Consider the following 20,073-nt stretch of genomic DNA (forward strand, 5'->3'; position numbering starts at 1 on the left):
CTTTTTCCATTTTTAATTTTTATTTAGTGCTACATCATGGACAACTTTGTGTGGACAAGCACACTTCTGGAGAATTATTTTCAACAGGTGCACGGCATCTCGGTCTATTTATCAAAGCATATTCGAGGTACCCTGCTTGTTATTTAAATTGTTTGCACTTGTTGATACGACATAAGGAGCTGCCGTGCATATCCCTTTGCTCAGTACTTCTGTTTATTCATTTTGCAAATTTTTATTCAGTAGCTACCATGAGTCAGCCACGCTTCCAGGCACTGGGAAGGCATTAGTGAGTGTCCCCTCCGGTTGTTTACGTTTTAACTGGCAGTAACAGTAAACAAAGTATGGTCCTCCCTGGGTTTCCAAGGGGATTGGTTCCAGGATCCCTGCAGATGCTAAAGCCGGTGGACGCTCAAGTCCTGTGTATAAAGTGGTGTAGCATTTACATCTAACCTGCGCACCCGCCGTGTGCCTCACATCGTCTCTGAGTTACTTATAATGCCCAGTGCAGTGTAAACGCTGTGTAAATAGTGGTTACGCTGGATTGTTAGGGAATAACGACAAGAAACAAAGTCCATACATGTTCAGTACAGAGCCAACCGTCCTAGGCCTTTCCGTCCTGGTCCCGTCCTGGCTGGTTGATTCCCCAGACGCAGAACCGTGTGTCAGAGGTGATCAGAGCTGAGGAGGAAACAGAGCAGAGAAGGGGCTAGTGGGAGCTGGGGCAGGCGAACTTCTGGTCTTCTCTTCCTCTTCCCTGCTGCTATTAGCACCCACCCCACTTTGGAGAACGTTGGCCTCACCCATTACAAGCACCTTGAGGGCAGGTGGGACGCTGCTTCTACTCCCACGTTCCCCATGAAAACAGAGAGTCCGTGCTGGGCGATGCAGTGACACCGCAGCCAGCACTGGGCTGGGAGCCGTGTGGACACCTTCCTTCAGTCTTTCTACGGACGGGAAGCCCAGGCCAGCACACTCTTGGCTCTCCGGCTGGGTTGGGGGGCCAGGTACTTGTAAGACAGGCTCGTGTTAGTCAGACTCAAGACTTCACATGCTTCCTTCAGCAGAAAGTGGAACCACTCTGATGATTCAAACAGGGAATTTAACTAGCGAGTCAGTTATGGAGGAGTGGGAAGGCTGACAGAGCAAAAGAGGGGGTCGAAAATAACCCAGAGTTTAAGAGCTGAAAGAAGCCACTTGGGTGAACGGCCAGAACTAAGGCCAGCAGAGCTCTTGAGCTGGGGCTCGGACCCTGGTCAGAGCTGTGTAACTTGTGCTGGGAGCAGGAACAGAGCAACACCGGCAGAAAGGAAAACAAGAGGAGTCCCTGGTCTCCTGCTCCCAGCTTTCAGACTCCCTCCAGGAAAAGCTTCTATTTCTTTTTCCTTCTGTAACTTATCTCTAGGCCACAGTTGACCTTAATAATTTCCTTTTTTTTAAGAGGAATTGAATAACTGATGGAATACATGCATCATGGAGTACTGTGTATCCACAAAAAAGTTGACATTGAGGGATTGCCCACTAGGTTCATTGAATGAGAAAAGCAGGATTCAGAAAAGTGATGAAATGATTGCATAATTGTTAAATAATGACACACACAAAAGGCCGACTATAGCTCTGCACCTATATTGGTGTGTGATTATATGAGCATGGAAAAATATTGAAGGATGAAGGATAGATACAGATTTTATAGTGCAGGTCTGTTGGTGATGAATTCTTTCATCCTTTGTATGTCTAAAAAAGTCTTTATTTTGCCTTTGCTTTTGAAAGATGTTCTTGCCGGCATGACTTCTAGGTTGACAATGGCATTTCAGTTCTTCAAAGATGCTAATCCACTGTGTTCTGGCTTGCATTGTTCCTGACGAGAAGTTGGCTGCTAGTCTTACCTTTGTTCCTCTGGACATTATGGGTCTTTCTTGAGTGCTTTTAAGATTTTCTCTTTATAATTGGTTTTAAGCAGTTTATGATGTGCAGTGGTGTAGTTCGTTCATATTTCTTGTGTTGAGTGGATTTGTTGGCGATATGTTGAGAGGATGTGTTGAGGGGATGTGTTGAGTTCCATGAATCTGTGGCTTATAGTTTTCACGAGATTTGGGAAGCTTTTATATGCCTCACTGATGCTCTATTCACTTTTTCAAATTCATAGACTGTATTTTTTGAACAATTTTAGATTTACAGGAAAATTGAGCAGATAGTACAGAAAGTTCCCATATTACTACCCCCTCCACCACCCACCACATACTCAATTCCCCCCATTATCAACATCTTGAATTAGGATGGCACGTTTGTTACAAGTAATGGAGCTATAACGATACATTATTATTAAGTAAAGTCCATAATTTACATTAAGGTTCATTCTTTGTGTGGTACATTCTAGAGGTTTTGATTCTTTCATTACGTCATGTGTCCACCATTATAGTGTCATGCAGAGTGGATTCACTGCCCTAAAAATCCTCCGTGCTCTGCCTCTTCATCCCTCCCTCTCCCTCTGACTCCCACCAACCATTGACATTTCCAATGTCTCTACAATTTTGCCTTTTCCAGGAAGTCATATAGACGGAATCGTCCAGTAGTAGCCTTTACAGAATGGCTTCTTTCACTTAGTGTTATGCATGTCAACTTCCTTCATGTCTTTTTGTGGCTCAATAGCTCATTTACTTTCATTGCTGAATAATATTCCGTTGTCTGGATGGCTCACAGTTTGTTTATCCATTCATTGATTGAAGGACATCTTGGTTGCTTCCAGTTTGGGGTAATTATGAATAAAGCTGCTATACACATCTGTGTGCAGGTTTTTGTGTGGACATAGCTTTCAGCTCCATTGGGTTAATACTGGATCATACGGTAAGACCACGTTTAGCTTTGTAAGAAACTTCCAGACTGTCTTCCAACTTGGCTGCTCCGTTTTGCATCCCCACCAGCAGAGAATGAGAATTCCTGTTGCTACACATTCTTGCCAGCATTTAGTGTTGTCAATTTTTAAAAATTTTTTAGCCATTCTAATAAGTGTCTAGTGGTATTTTATTGTTGCTTTAATTCGCAGTTCCTTAGTGACATATGATGTTGAGCATCTTTTCATACACTTATTTGACATCTCTATATATCTTCTTTGGTGAAGTGTGTGTTCAGATCTTTTGCCTAGTGTTTAATTGGGTTGTGTGTTTCTTATTATTGGGTTTTAAGAGTTCTTTGAATATTTTACATACAAGTTCTTTACCAGATGTGTGTTTTGCAATTATTTTTTCCATGGTCTGACTTTTTATTCTGTCTTTCACAGAGCAGAGGTTTTTAGTTTTAATAAAGTCCAACTTAATTTTTTCTTTCATAGATTCTACTTTTGGTGATGTTTCTAAAAACTCATTGCCAAGCCCAAGGTCCACCTAGATTTCCTCCTATCTTATCTTCTAGAAGTTGTATAGTTTCATTTTTACATTTAGATCTATAATCCACTTTGAGTTAATTTTGTTAAAGGTGTAAGGCCCTGTGTCCAGATTCATTTTTGCGCAATAGTTTCCTTTTTCTGCTTTTCTCTCAATGTTCCATTTGCCCTCATCTAGCACCTCCTCTTAAGGGGTTCGTTTTATTCTTTTTTGCTGAGGAAGATTTTCCCTGAGCTAACATCTGCTGCCAACCTTCCTCTTTTTGTATGTGAACTTCCACCATAGCATGGTCATTGACAGAGGAGTGGCATATGTCTGTGCCCAGGAACTGAACCTGGGCCGCTGAAGTGGACTGCACTGAACTTAACCATTAGACACCAGTGCTGGCCCCTCTTATGGGATTCTTTACATGGTGAGGTGACCAAACATTCTTTTCTGAGGAGTCCAAATCTTCAGTGATTCTGCCTTCATTGCATTGATTAATTTTCCATTAGCCTTTACTATTGGGCAGGGAAAGTCCCCTGGGCTCCAGACATAGGCTGGTCTCCGCCCGCGGCAGCCCCATTTCCCTCTTGCAACTAGGATCGGTCACGCCAGCCCACACAGTAACTCCTTTCTTTGCCTATTGATTCAATAGCACAAGGAGCATAAAATGACCAGGTGGCAGTTTCAACTTTCAAATCGTTAGAACAATTATTGTCTTCTTTTGAGAACTTTTGAGAACTTTAGACTAGCACAGTGCAAAGGTAAGAGGACAGACAGCAAAACCCTCACACGGGTTATTAAGTGCAATAGTGAGAGAAGCCACGTTCAGTCCATCCTTCGATTCCTGGACTCCGGCTGTGGGAGGGACGGCACCATGTATTGGCTGCTGGTTCAAAGATTACACTATGTCCTATAAGAGGGTATTCAAAATATTTATTGGATGTTTTCAACTGAGTAGGGCTGGTTAGGCCATCATTCAGTACAGCAGACGCCTCTGGGTGCTGGGTATGAGGGGAGACACCACGCTTGGTACCCGGGCAGGGCAGGTGTGTGCGCGGGGCTCCACGTGTGTGTTCATGCCTGTTTCAGAAGGGGAGAGACCAAGTCTGGGCATGATTAAAGTCAGCTTCAGCCACCCAGAACACTCTGAGTCTCCCCGCCCCAAGACTTTTTTTTTTTTTTTTTTAAAGTTTGACATTTTTTTTTTTTTTTTTAAAGATTTTATTTTTTCCTTTTTCTCCCCAAAGACCCCCGGTACATAGTTGTGTATTCTTCGTTGTGGGTTCTTCTAGTTGTGGCATGTGGGACGCTGCCTCAGCATGGTCTGACGAGCAGTGCCATGTCCGCACCCAGGATTCGAACCAACGAAACACTGGGCCGCCTGCAGCGGAGCGCGCGAACTTAACCACTCGGCCACGGGGCCAGCCCCCGCCCCAAGACTTTTTGGAGGTCATTCTGAGTAAGTGACTTCCCTTGACAGTTTTAAAGTGGAGATTGGTTTTGAAGTGGAAGGCAGTGCAGATGGCTGCTCAGAGCAGAAAGAGCCTGGTGGCTCATCTCCGGGTGTGAACCCATTCTGTCAAATGTTCCCGCATGGAGAGCCTTCCGTGAGGAGCAGGACCTGGTGGCTGTCCTGCCCACAGGCACGCGTGTCACCCGCCAGGACCCCGTTCAGCTGGGATGCAGTTTCTATTGCAAGGATGCTGCCTCTGGGAGCCCGTGCTGGAGCCTCAGATTCATTCCCCGGTCCCTTCCTGTCCCCTTCTGCTGCCTCAAGCCCAAGAAATTGCTCTCCTCCTTCTGCTTTGCTCTGAGACTTTTCAGCCAGAAAAGTCAGTTGACGCAGCAACAAATACTCTGCGGTTTTGTAGTTGGATTTTTTTCAGGCTGTGCTGTTTTCCATGGCTCCAGGGCATGTGTGTGAATACGTTCATATGAGGACGTGCATACACATACATGCATGCACTCAACACACATGTGCACACACAGGCTTGCAAAAGCATGTACACACGCAGCCCACACACTCACACACACATGCTCATACACACACATGCAGATACACATGCACACATGCGTACACACCTGTACACATACGTGCACGCACATGTACACATGCATTCACGTGCACACACGTACACACACACACACACACACACAAGTCAGGTTTCTGGGTCCCAGAATGCCTTGCCCTGCTCTGCCCTGGCCCCTGGACCTCACAGGATACTGAGGGTGTGTGGGATGCACAAGCTCATTTCTCAACCTTTGAAGAGTTTTAGTGGAAAAAAGAAAAACAAATGTCCGCCCCACCCCCAAATCCAGTTGAAGGTTCAATTTCCCCAATTTCTTCCCTAATCTTCTTCCAACTTCTCAAAAAGAGAGCTTGGTCTAATTTTATAGAATGTCCCCTCCTTTAAGTACTGGACGTACAAATGCCCGTCCCCATTAGAGGGAGGGGACGAGCCCAGAGGAAGAGCCCAGATGTGGGTCGGAAGTGACTTTAAGACAATTTGGCACCAATGTTTTCCAGGGCTCCCCATGTCAGCCCAGGTTGGGGTCCTGACCACGTGGCCTTTGATGGCAGTGAGCAGCAGGGCCTGAAAGCAGCCAAGAACCACCCATGGGCTGTGCTGGGCAAGACCAGACATGCCCGGCCCCAGCCCTCACTTCGGGCCCTTGAGGAAATCCTACTCGCGTGGAGGCGGCGGGCCCGGACCACGGATGGATGCAGGCCAGCAGCAGATCGCCAGGATATGCTCCACAGGGAAGGTGTGAGCACAAGACACTCCTCTCCAGGTCATGTGGAAATGGTGCCGACAAGCAACACACACGACACCCTGACTCAAAAGGGGTAAACAACCGGAAGATGATTCAATTCTATTCTTTGGTTTGTGAGCAAAGAAACCGACTCTGGCAATTTACAGAAAGATAGATAGTAAGGCTAGGAAGAGCGCCAGGAATTCAGGAGAAGTTTTGAAAACAGGCAGGAAGCACGACGGCCCTGGGTTGGGGCCAGGAGCCGGCGGCGGGGCTGGGGGGCCAGCAGCAAGGAAGGTGGTTCACGAAGTTCCCGGGGGTCTGCCAGCCATTTCTTGGGCCTTTAGGTCATTGACCAAGGGGCAGAGAGCTGAGGGGTGGCAGACGGGCCAGCTCGGCCCCTGCTCCTCACTCCTGATGGTGAGAAGGCCGGCTGAGGGTTACTCAGTTCCCCTCCCAGCCAGGTGACGGGACCTCTTGATATGCTGTTGACTTCTGTTCTGGAGGAGAAAGGACTCACACAACAGTGCTGGTGGCCCCAGGCATTCTGAGGTCCCCACTCCGGCCTCTGGGCAGAGAGGAGAGGGAGCCGTGTATTTGAGTCCCATCTGTAACTGCTTCCCAAGGGCAGGCATTTCTTTTAGGTCTTGGGCTTGTGTCTTCGGCTGCTTTGAAGGAGACTCGCTCCAGGCAGAGCCATGGGGACTCCACGGAAGGCAGCGTCTCAGCAGATCAATGTGAGGCTGGGCCCCTCAAACGCCTGGTTGAGAACCAAACCTCAGGACACGCAACATTGTTGTGTCCGCGGTTCTGGTCCAGCCTTCTCTCCTGGGTGCCTAAGTCTCCTTCCCAGGGGAAAGAGACACCTCGGGACCTTAAGGGTTCAGGGGAAGGCAGGAGGCAGGGTGTCTGCAGGATGTCCCGGTCTTGGCAGCCGGGCAGCCCCTCAGGAGGGTGGATGGCGACCAGCAGACCCTCAGAAGCGGCCCCTCCGTGCCTGGCTCCTGTGCCGATTCCTCTTTGCTTTCTGTTCTCTCTGTGTGTCTTTTGGCTTCTGTTCCTGCTGCCAGCTGCTCAGCTCTTTCTGTCTGCCTCAGGATCCAACTCCTGCAGAGAAGCTGGCTGTCCTCTTAGTCCCCATCAGCCCCCTGGGCGTCTGCCTCTCTGGCCAAGGGAGGATTCAAAGGCAGTCTGCCCTTGAACTGGGAGGGACTTACAGAGGGAGGTGAGCACCACGGGCTCCTGCCTGCAGCCTGGTGATGTCCAGGCCACAGCGCCGAGGGCAGGGAGCTGGGATGACAGTGAGGGGAGGAAGGCAGACAGAGAGAGACAAGGAGAGACAGAGAGAGAGAGAGACAGGGAGCGACAGACAGAGAGACAGAGAGAGACAGACAGAGACAGACAGAGACAGAGAGAGACAGAGACAGAGACAGAAAGAATCAGAGAGACAGAGAAAGACAGAGACAGAGAGACAGACACAGAGAGAGACAGAGACAGAGAAAGACAGAGACAGAGATAGAAAGAGTCAGAGAGGGAGACAGAGAGACAGAAAGACAGAGACAGACATAGAGAGAGAGACAGAGAGACAGAGAGAAACAGAAAGAGTCAGAGAGGGAGACAGAGACAGAGACAGAGAAACAGAGACAGAGAGACACAGAGACACAGGGAGAGGAGGGAGGCAGAGACAGAGATGCAGGGAGGGAGGGGAGAGGAGAGACAACCAACCCTCGCTGGAGGTAACCCAGCCCCCTCAGCCTCATCTGACGCGACCCCCTGAAGGGAACGTGTGCCCCTCGTTTCATGGATGAGCACAATGAGCCTCAGGGAGATTCGGGAGTGCGTCTGGGTTTGCTCGGCTTGTCTGACTCCAGACCCCTGAGTCTCCTTGTTCTTGGAGAAGTTGTGGGGGATCTAAAAGGAAGAGAGTGAGGGAGCAGAACCCTGCTGGGTTTGCGTTGTGGCCGGGGCCAGTTTGCCAAAGCGGAGGAGGAGGGAAGCCTGGTCCAGACGTGGAAGGAGGCTGATGCTCCTAATCAATTAGAAGTCGCCTGGCAAACGTGAATCAGGCCATGACGGCAAATAGGATAATCCGCTTGAAGAGGGGAGAGAAGGCAGCTGTGGGGAGAGAGCACGGGGTCTGTACTCACGAACACAGTGGGGGCTGGCGGGGGAGGCGGGTGCCGCGGCTCGCTGGTGTGGAAGATTCCTTAAGTGGGTTTCACGGAGGCCTGGCTGGGGATCGTGAGCGGGCAGCCTCCGCAGCTGGGCGGCAGGAGAATCAGCCCATTAGTGGAGGGCGGTTGGGGAGGAGGAGGCATGTAAACGGAGGCGAAATGGAGGAGGGCGGGGAAGGTGAGCCAGGGGCTTCACAGGGGCTATGGGAGGGGCTCCAGGGCTGGGCTCCAGGCTCAGGACCCCAGCAGGGATGGCCGGCCGCTTCCTGGAGTGCCCCGGCCCCTGTTAATGCAACAGAGCACCACACGGTGGGCCAGGAGGCCTCTCCTCCAGGTCTGTGTCCAGAGGAGCTGCCCGGGCCTGCCTGACCATCAGCTTCTGAGGGTGGGAGGGGTGCGGGAGGGGACACTTCAGGGAGCTGCTCTGCAGAGTGCAGCTTCGATATCAGACCTGCACCCACTTCTGAGGTTGGTAAAGGAGGAAAGAAGAACCCAGGAGAGAAGGAATTATAAGCAAACAGCTGGATGGCAGAAACCAATGGAAACTTAACATGACCTTGCTTTTAACAGTTGTCACGTGCTCCCTGTGGGATGGAATATGCTGAAATATAGTGTCAAGCACTTGCTATTTTCTGGTTTTAGTCTCAGAGGAGTCCCTGGAGGTGTCGCTGTGGCAATGCTCTGTAACAGACTGCCCAGTGCTGGGTGACGTACAACAGGAGCACGGTTGCTCACTCCGGGTCTGTGGGGGCTTCGGGCAGCCCTGTGTCAGGCTGCAGGTAGAATTCCACGGGATCATCTGTGGACCATGCAAGTTCTCACAGGGTGACAGTTGGGGAGCTCGGAGCAGAAACGCGCAATGCTCTTCTGGCCTGGCTCGGACACGGCATGCTTTCACTGACCTGAGCAAGTCAGCACCCAGCCCAGCATCCATGTCCTTGTGTCTAGAGCTGCCGCTGGGGGAAGCTCAGGAGGGAAGCAGCAGCTGCAGGTGACTCGTGACTCCAGCAGAGATGCAGCCTTGAGGGCGGCAGGTGGGGCCGTCAGCGAGGAAAGGGGGAATATGGCTCTAGTCGGGTTTGAAAGGCTGTGTTAGGCCTTCTCGAAACTCTGAGACAGAAGGAACCATCTAGCCTAGCAAAGCCGGGTCAGGGACAGGGTGGAAGTCCCAGAAAAACTGGACCCCTGAACGGAGAAGCAGGTGCAACCTTAGGATTCACCTGTCGGCCCAGCCAGGAAGCAGAGCAGGTGAGGCGAACGGCTTTGCAGGTGCAGGTCACAGAGCAGCCTCCAGAATCCACGCACAGACAAACACACAAGGTTCGGTGTGCACGTCAGGTAGGATTTTCTACTGGTTTTATTTCTTAAAATAATTGTGGAAAGAAAGAGTGCCCTGTATTCAGATATTTCCAGGAGTTCTGGGAAAGAGGGGGATGAACATGCTCTTGGCAAGGTCATGGAAGTGACTAGACCCTTCTGATCTCTGAAAGTGCTCTTGGCTGGACCGCCACTCGGCCGGAGCACCGAGTGGGCTGCTGGGTTAGGCCGAGAGGTGCCAACTGAGATGCCCCAGGGCGAGGCAGGAGCCTAAGCGGGGTAGGGGGGCTGTGAGTGGAAGCTCAGGCCTGATCTTGAGGATTAGAGCTCGAGACCCCTGCAGACCGAGCAGACCTAAAGAGTGTCGGCACTGGCGTCTGGACAAGCGCTGCCTCCCAGGACTCTGAACAACAAGGTGATCCTCCGGCAATGATGGGCCCCTGGCCAGACGACCCCAGAGCGTCAGCATGCGGTGACTAGACACAGCTTTTCCCAACCCAGCAGGGAGCCCTGAGGGCAAAGTCTAAACACGCTGGGCCACATGCAGTGCTCTTTGTGGCTGGTCCAGTGTCTTCTGGCTGCCCTCCTCTGTGTGGGCGCTGGTGTGTACACACGTGTGTGCCTGTGTGTGTCACTTACAGACTGTGAAAGAGCACAGACTTTGGGTCAGACAGACCTGGGCTTGGCTTCTGCCTTGGAATCCTGGCCCCACCACTTGTTAGCCGTATGATTTTGGGCCAAATAGCCTCTCCAACCTCAAAGGATTCACCAGCACACGCCTGTCCAGGCGCAGAGAGAATCTCAGAATTTCCCCAGGGAACTGGGAGGACACTGTTGGGTCTCCAAGATGCCCCAAGAGGTGGCACTCTCCTCTCTATCCAGGTTTTAAATGAGATGAGATGCCCCCTGGGTCCCTGAGGCCACGGAGGCCTTCACACCAGCTCCAGGACGCCTTCCTGCCGGCACCTCCAGCCGCGGTTACCAAGCTCCTCAGTTACAGGCAGCGGGACTCAGCTCCTGCCCGAGGAACCCTCATTTCTGGAGGGACCCTACAGAACAAATGACACAAAAGAAGTAAAATGCCAGACAAGCTGACGGTTCAGGACTCGCCGGCTTCCCCAGGGCCACCCAGGAAGATGTATGGAGTCGGCACCCAGCAGGAGGGCGCTGGAGGGTGGCATGTAGACTGTCCAGGCACGCTGAGCTCACCAGTAACGCCCTGCTCCTTGTGCACCACGAGCTCCCTGCTGCACACCTGGTCATCTATTCCAGTCGCACACCTGGGACAAACCCTGGCCCAGGTGACCCGCAGGGCTGGGCTCTCAGCTTTCACCTCTAGCATTTTCTCTTTCTTTGGCCGCACCACCGACTTTGTTTCAAACCTCAGCTACAGTTTGGGGCTGACTTGTGAGACCCTGGCCGACAGAAGGGTGGGTACGAGGTGAATCTGAGGCTCTTGACATTCCTGCCAGCTGTGCTGGAGTGTCCCAGAGAGCCCAGGAGGTGTCTGGTCACCACAGCAGCCTCCCCTGAATCCTTCTGGATGGAATGAGGGGCCAAAGAGAATTGTTCTGTGCCTTTCTTTGCCATCCTAGGCACCTGGCTGTTGATCAGCAAGATGGATTTGCTCAGCTCCTGGCGGCGTTAAGGAGAAGGAGCAAGGAAAGTGAGGGCCAGGTGCTGAGGCTGAGCCGGGGGAGGACCTGCCTCCACACGGCACCTTGCTGTTGAGGCTGCCTCTTCTGCTTGCTGGCTGGTGTAGACAAAAGAGGACCTGGCTCCCCCGAGACGGCCCCAATCTTCCTCACCGGGGATCTCGGAATTTATACAGGCGCGATCATTTGAGAAGAGTAAAGAAAAAACGAAACAGATAAGCTGAAACAATTGGAAGGTGAAAGAAAAAACCCAAAGCCGAATCTCTACTTTTCTTTTTCTCGGGTTGTCAACATGGGTCTTTTCCCTACCACCTATTGAAAAACCATGAGAAAGACTTCTGTAAATTATGAGGATCTGTGGCCAAACCCACATGTTATTTAACATATGAAGCACCACGTGGAGTCAGTCCCCATGGTGTGCGTGTCACGACCATAATTAACATTTGCATCACGCCTGACAACGTTCAAGGACTTTTGCATAGATTTTCCTTCAATTCCGTAATAACATTTGCAGTAAAGGTGGTTGAAATGATCATTTACCTTTTTTAAACCAGGAAACTGAGGGGGCTCCTGACTTGTCAAGGCCTCTTCAAGGAACGTCAAGACATCTGGGGAGACACTGAATTCTTACAGAAATAACCCATGGAGAGAAAAGGCATAATTAGGATGTGGTTGGGTGAACGGAGGGCTCCACACTGTCCACAAGGACTGCATGGAAGATAAACTCCAGGGCAAGAGGCATGGGGTCAACCACTGCCATTCACTGGGGCTCCGCCCGAGCTGGGCCTGGGCTCGACCGCTGTCATCGCCCTGTGAGTGAGGCACTGAGTCCCTGTTTTGGAAGAGATCATCAAGGATCAGAGAAGTTAAGGAGCTTGTCCAATGTCACACAGCTACTGCCTGCTCATGACAAGGCCCTGTGCTTTCCCCCAGGCCCCTCCCTCAAGGGCCAGAGTGTGAGTGAGGGTCACAGCCCAGCTCGATAAGTTTGTAAAGCTTTGGAACCGAGGGCCTTCGGGTTCCCCTTGCCCCTTCATCTTTGTCCTATTTTCCTGGCTGGCGGGTTGGGAAGCGGATCCCTGAACTCCCTGATCTCCTGCCCACATCTTGGGCCTGAATTGCCAAAGAGCATCAGCATTTGGTCAAGCCGTCTCTATCGGCAGGAGGTGGTCATCCCGTCAGCCCCCTCTGAGCCCCTCCAGAGAGAACACAGCACCACAGGCAATCTCCTTCTGTGTCTGCTCTGGGGTCTTCTTGCAGGCGGGAGCAGCACAGGAAGAAAGAAAAGAGGAAGCAGCTTCATAGTTAAGGTTTCTATTCATATCAAAGTTCTCCCCAAAAGAAGGAAGGGGGAACTGGATAGCTCTGGGAACCAGCAACACGATAGGGAACTTTTTCACCTGTATAGACCACCTGTTTGAATCTGGCTCGTCAGGCACAGGGACCAAAGGCTGCTGCCGCCTGACAGCTGCTGGGTCGGGATACGAAACGAGTGGTGGTCTCGTTCCAGTCAGGGGGACAGCTGTGTCCTGGTCACAGCCCTCTCTCTCGGACAGCACCTCTGCTGACGGAATCAGTCCAGGGACCCACGTCCAGGCGGACACCTTCCCGCTCGCTGATTCTTCCATTTATTTGTTGCATGAGCAGTCATTGAGCACCTGTGAGCAAAGTACTGAGCTGGGCACCACAAGGGTGGGTGAGACAGGGTCAGTCTCTGCCCAGAAGGATTTGGCCTCCTCAGCCCAGGACTGGGGCTGCAGGACTCACGGAGAGCCCCCGATGCACTCAGTGCCACCCATGTGGGAACTGGCCCAGCGTGGGGGCCCACTGTCCCCTCCCACCTGTGGAGCGGAGGCCAGCCCAGGCCCAGGAGCACAGCAGGGGTGCGTTGACAGCTGACGCCTGTGGTGCACGACCCCTAGACGCTTTGTGTACATTGGCCTTATCCATGACTGAAGATGGACATATTTGAAAGCTCTGTTGATGTGACTTTCAAAGCGCCAAGACTATCTTTGATGAACCAACATATAAGAGTAAGTCATGTAGCCATAAGTCAGGCCTTAGAAAAACTGTGAGAAACAACCAGTCTTGTGCACGTGTTTTCCACGTTGGCCAATTTTGAATAGAAAATCGTCTAGAAAAGGGAGAATTTTCTATTGACAACCATCCCACTAGTTTATGGCACATGCCAGCTACTATTGGGACACTTCATGTAGACAAAAATCGAATTGTTCCTGAAGTGGTATTTTTACAGGATGTGGGCTACAGGGCCCAGGTGGAACACAGTCACCTGCAATTTTCTCATTCTGGGAAAACAGCTTAAAGATTGAGCCTGAAGCGTCTACACACACCCGGGCTGCAGGTATCCACGGCCCCAGCTCTCAGACGTTACTGCAAACTTTGAAATTAACAGAAAGGACTAATAGTGCATCATCGAAGAGTTTCTGTAAATTATTGTCCCACGACAGAGGCTAAACCACAGGAGTTGTTGAATCAAGTGTCAAATTATTTACCCCACAAGCGTTTCTTGAGCACTGAGTGTTTGCATGCTGTCACAAGGGCAGCCGCCAGCCGCATGATCTGGGCCGTTTCAGATTCTTATGAGTGAACGTCCTCATTTCACATAGACCAGGGGCTGCAGCTACCGCCCACAGGGCCAAGTGAACGGAAAGAGTCCAGGAAAACCGGCTGCTAAGGAAGTCCAGCTACTGGATGAAGTTTTCATGGGTCAGCGCAGCCACGGCGTCGACAGCCGTTCCCTCTTCTCTGTCTTTATCCTTCGAGTTCTGGCTCCTTCTGGCAAAGTGGTATTGGTCAGCCCCTGAACTCCAACGCCAGCTCGCAGCTCTAGGCCTGGCCGGAGGGGCATTTCAGGGAAGCAGAGGGGGACGGGAAGGACAGTGCCTTCTGGGGCCTCTGGAGACCCCGGGTCAGTTGTGGACAGCAGGATTAGAGGCCTCAACCAAGGACCTGTGACAAAAGGGCCCCTGGAATGCAAATTCCACAAAACCGCCTTATGTCCTGTAGGAGGGTGACCCCTTTTATCCTGTCACTCCTGAAGGCCACCTTTTGAAAGTTCAAACTCACCCACCTTTGCAGGCGAGGCTCCCAACTTGGTCCTCCTCCACGCCTTGGCTCCCAGCCCCAAGCAGGTGTGAATTCCTGTCCTCGGGTGGCAGGGGGACTGAGCAGGAGACAGGGAGGGGCTGGCTGCTTTGATCTCAGACACTCTTCAGGGTCACTTGTGAGCTGAGGGGGAAAAGGTGGAGAGGGCCATTTCTCAGCCAAGTGTTGATGGCTGAGTTCCATTGAACCTTCAGTTCATAGAGGCAGAGAGGGAGCCCGCCCTGAGCACAGAGGGGCTGCAGGGGCTGGGTATGAATGGGGTGGGGGCCATTTGATGCTTGTATATTCGCCTAGTCCAGCTTTGATTTCCAACCGTTCATGGGCTCCAATGAACAGATTTAGGGCTCTGTGAGGGGAGGAACCTCAAAACCTCATTCGGTCCAGGGTCCAGCCCTCTGCCCCCAGGCAGGACCTCACCCAGAAGCATCTAGGACAGAGGGCAGCCCTGGGAGGGGAGGCCAGCTGAGGAGGGGCAGCCCCGCTTGGCTGAGTGGCAGGGCTGGAGACCCTCCAGTGACCCAGCCTCACGTGGAGGGGAGTGTGCGCTGGCCCTTCTGTGGGCAGCCTGGGCCATGTGGGGTCTGCGCGACCCCTGTACTGGTGACAGACACGCCTGGGAGGCAGGCTGATGTGGCCAGCGTGACAACTACTTTGGGCCTGTAAGCAGAACTATGGGAGGTCTTCTCGCCTCTCATAGGTTTAAAAATAAATGATCTACTGTTGAAAAAGGGCCCCTTTTCCCTTATTCCCTGAAACCTTGTTCCAAGAGGCCACCCGGGAGGCGCGCCCCCAGGGCCTTGCTGAGGATCCTTGGGACCACCCCCTTACGCCCCTGCCTGCTCTCACTCCATCCCCCCAGGCTGAATCTTAACTCGATTCCACTTCTATAAAAATCTGGCATGCGGGGGGAAATAATGTTTGATTGGTAGCTAGCCCAGCCCCCTCCTCCCTCACAAGGGACCCTCTTCCAGGAGCAAGTCTGAGCTCCAGTTGGGCCAGGGGAGGTGGGGGGCTGGGGGTTGCCAATATGTGTACCCCTCTAGGTCAGGCTGGCTGCCAAGGGCCTTGGTCACTGGGAGCTGAGTTTCTCCTTCAATCAGAGAAAACCCGTATGCAGAGGTGGTGAGATAATGACACACTTCACGTCCCCATCGGAAGCCAGGGAGAGCCACGTCTGTGATCCCAAGTAACATTTTGCAAAGCTAGTCTCTTCTTCCCGCCCCGTTCCTTTCCAGCCTTCCTCGTAAGATGAACCAGCTGACAGTGCACGGGGCCCCCTCTGCCTGTGGGCTGACGGTGCACGGGCCAGACTCCCATCTTCCTTCTCTGGCCCCATAAGCTGGACCCCAGTACTGCCACCGACTCCAAGCAGTGAGGGGCTCTGTCAGATCGGGGAACAGGCTTCAGCGGCAGATGGGAGAGGAGGGTCCGTGCCCGGTGGTGATGCTTTGCCTCGCTCACTGTCTGCAGGTGCTGGGCCTGAGCTGCCGTCCCTCGTGGGCATCCTTGAGGAGACCTGTGTCTTCGCCCCACTCCTCAGGCCCAGTGCTGCACAGGTGGCCCCAGAGCTTCCCCTGAGCAGGTGCGCAGCAGAAGCCTGTGGATGGTGCTGAACCTGCCAGCTTGGTTTTGTTTATATTACTTATTTGACACACAAAATATACATAAGGAGATCAAACCTGTCTGCATCACACAAGCCGGGTCGTGGTCCATGGCTGTGGAGGCCCAACCGAGGCCGGGACGTGGAGGCTGTGGAAGGACGCAGCTGAGGGGCCGGGTCGGGATCTACAGCCTGAAACCTGGGCTCTGCTTGGAGCTGTGCGTGGCCCTCTGCTTGTGTTCAGTGCTGACAACCAACCTGATGGATTCACTGATTCTGCCCTCCTCAGGGGGCAGTGTGCATGTGTGCACGTGTGTGGGCATGAGTGTGCACGTGTGTGATGGTGTGGGTGTGAGTGTGCACGTGTGTGATGGTGTGGGCATGAGAGTGCATGTGTGTGGTGGTGTGGGCATGAGTGTGCACATGTGATGGTGTGGGTGTGAGTGTGCATGTGTGGGTGTGAGGGTGCCTGTGGGGGTGTGAATGTGCATATGTGCACCAGTGTGTAGACATGAGTGTGTGCATCTGTGTTCCCATGCACCATGTGAGTGTGAGTGCACACAAGCATGTTTGTGTGTCCGCATGTGGGCATACCCTGAGAGGCTGAGTAGGTGACTAAACTTTGGTACCGGGTCCGGTGTGGGCTGGTTAGCGCTTCTCCTCACCTCACGTGTGGCAACATTTGTGGCTTCCCACAGATTTTGCTAGTGACACTGGACATGTGGGTCATTTAAAATTCCTTATATCTCGGGGAGGTGGTTTCTTCGCTCCTTTATATTTTTCTATTTCGGTAAAAAATGTGGCAAGCCTTCTCAGGTGTTGGGCATGTTGTGTCTCAGCGAGGGTGACACCGACACTGGCACACTCATGTGTGACAATCCGTGGAGCTACGCACTTCATTGCCTGTATGTTACACCATAATAAACAGTATTTTTAAAAGATGCAACAAAGAAACCCGAAAAACAAAGCACAAGTCTGTGGATCTTTAAGTGACGTCTCTCGGTGAGTCTGTCTCCTGAGGGCCTGCTTCTAGACTCCAGAAGTCTTATCACTGAACGTTTTAACGAGTTATCAAAATTCTCTGAGCTATTTATAGGTGCCGTGGTTTGGATTTCTTTTCTCGGGAGATTTCTGAGACCCTTCTCTGCACCTCTCCTGGTTTCCTCACTGGAAACGCCCTGTCCTGAGGGCCTGACGGAGAACTCCGGACTTTCTCTGCGATGGTGCCCTGCAGGCAGTGGTGGCTGCCCTCACACCCTCCCTGCTCAAAGCTCCTAGGCCTCCCCTCGGGGAATCAGGGCCTCGGCATGGGGGCTGCCAGAGTCCGGGGCTTCTCGTGGGGCCTCCCTGCCGGCTCATGGGTTCCAGCTCGTCTTCCGCGGCCCAGGCAGACCTGCCCCCTCACCAGGGGTGGCCAGTCCTGAGCGGACGCAGGCCCAGCACTCCCAGCCTCAGTTCTGGTCTGAAGACTTGCCTGCTTCCGGAGCTGTCGTCAGAGTGGGTGCTCTCAAGTCTTTCTCCTTATGGGACCCAGTGCTCTGTGATTCTGCGCACAAAGTGGGGGCAGGCGTCAGCAGTGCCCCTGCCTGGCCCTTTAGCATGTGCGGTGTGCACGGCTGGCTCCAAGACCCCAGAGGCACGTGATGCCCATGAAGCCAGCACCTGGGCCAGCCCATGGGGCATGTGTCCAAGCACATCTGCTTCTCCCAGGAGCCTCGGTGCCCTGGATGACCCACTCTGTGCCTGGGGGGAGTGGCAGGGGGCGCGAGTTTGGGTGACGACCCCCACGGCTGAGCTGCTCTGCAGACCTCCATCCTGCAGGTACCCCCAGTCCCTTTAGGCCTTGCACGGCCCGCACGGCCCGCACGGCCCGCGCCTAGGGCACTGCCATGCTCTGGGGACCCGCGCTCGCTCATCTGTGTCTGGGGAAAGTGCAGCCTCCTCGCCAGGCCCTCCTTTGAGTCCTCTAACTCGGTGTGTCCGTGTCAGAGCCCTGGGCTCACACCTCCCAGCTGGGTCCCTCCCTCACTCTGTGTCCTCCCTGCCTCCCTCCCGATGCCCTGTTCTCTGGTCATTTTCTCTGCTTTCCAGATGGGAATGTTGCCCTAAATTCCTGATGTTGTCCTCTTTTTCCTTTTGGAGACTAAGAGGCACGATTCCTCAGGTTCCTCCCAGGCTTCAAGCCTGGCCCAGAGAGTCTTACTGTAATTTCTCAGACGTCTTGCTTCAGGAGGGTGTTGGTGACGAAGGAACGTGATCTGTCTGCGTGAAGGTCAGTGGGAAAGCAGGAAGGGGCCGCGCTCAGGACGTCTAGGGGGAAGCCCTGTGAGCTTGCTCAAGTGAGCGGACATGAATCATTTGCACAAGCGTCTCCACGAGAATTCCCCCTACACAGCCTTCCAGGTGTGCAGGGGGTGCTGCATATGCCGGGGCATGGGAGGAGGAAGGAGGTGCCCTTTGGGCTGTTGACGGAGGGATGGGAGCTCCAGGGGTATTTCTGCACCACGAGGAAGCCCTTTGTCCACTTCCCCTGTCCTCCGGTCACCCCAGGGGAGCAGGTGTCAGCCAGGCACGATGGGAAGCAGGGGCAGGAGCTGGGGTGCCGAGAAGGGCTCTGGGCAGGGCCTGCTCCTGTGGTTCAGCAAGCGTTGCTGTGGGTTTTGGATTTCTTTAACTATAGAAGTTACACCAAAATGCAATTGCTCTATCATTCGTTCAATCCTTCAACAAATATTTATTGAGCACCTACTATGTGCTGGATATTATGCATTTATGTCATGCATTGCTTCTCTTAAAAAATAATGGAGTGTTTCTCAGGCTGGCCCTGGGCATCGTTGTTGCCGAACCCCCAGGCACGCCCGACTCCCGAGTCAGGTCTTGGCGTCAGCCAGAGCCCAGAGCCCTTGTGTCCAGGCCTCTGCTGTGCAGGCCCCGCCAGCTTGGTGGTTGAAGCAGCCAGCGGCAGCCCCTTCTGTGTGAGGAATTCATGCAAATTTTGTAGATTAAACTGTGCGGCGGCACTGTCAGCATCTCCTCGTCGCTTGCCATTTGGTACGAGGGATTTGTATGTATTTAACAGTTTTATATATTTAATAGCTATTTGTCTAAGCAGCTTAGCATAATCAACACTGCCAGCCGCATGGGCCCCTGTGCGCTCAGGGGAAGTCGAGGCTTCCATTTCCCTCGGATTTGCAGCTTCTAGATGCCCCCCTGCGGTCACAACCTGCCTCAGCCCCTGTGCCTGGGGGCGGGGCCTCAGCCTGGGCAGGATTTGGGGTTCCTCGGTGTTTCTACACTAACTCATTCATTTTTGCAAAAGCAGGAAAAAAAGAAGCCAGCTTCAACCATGGACTGCTACCAACATGATCAGGGCAAAGTGAATGGTTCTTCAGGGATCTGAAAACCACGCACAGTAGGGACACTGAGGTACGACCTTTCCGGCCGGCCGAGTCCTTGCCACTTGGCTCAGCAGAGGTGGGACCACAGGAGGGCATGTCGAGGAGCTTGCCTCTCTCCCCGCCTCTTTACTCTTTCTGGCCTGGGGTGGATGAGAAAAGAGCTTTCTTCTTCCTGCACCTGCATCAGAGAATCAGCCTCCAGCCCCCTCGCCCCAGAGGACACTCAGGGCTCATGGACGCTCTCAGCCCCCAACCTCTCACTGTTCCTCCCCTGCCTTCTGCCTCACACAAGCAACTCCAAGGGGCCGGGGAAGGTTCCGCCACTCCAGGACGTGGGGTCTCCGCATGTCACCAGTCTGAGGGAGGATTTCGGGGCAAGGGCCCACCCACTTCTCAGTAGTTTGCATCCAGGCCATCCGCTCCATCCATGCTCCACCCCTGGGCAGGCTGCCCACAAGTGATGCCCGGCTCCTGGCGCTCAGCGCTGGGCCCAGGGGTCTGCCCATCCCACCCACTTCCCACCACTCAGAGCTGCCCACTAGGTGCTGCTCCCACTCTCTCTCCAGGGGAAGGTCTCCTCAGGGCCTGATCCCAGGGCAAGGGTGCGGGAGGGCAGGCCTGCGCTTGCAGGAAGAGCTCCAGGATGAGAGGTGACCTCGGCCTGCTCCCCGCTGTCACAGACCAGAA

The sequence above is a fragment of the Equus przewalskii genome, chromosome 32, assembly GCF_037783145.1.
Source record: "Equus przewalskii isolate Varuska chromosome 32, EquPr2, whole genome shotgun sequence".
NCBI lineage: Eukaryota > Metazoa > Chordata > Mammalia > Perissodactyla > Equidae > Equus > Equus przewalskii.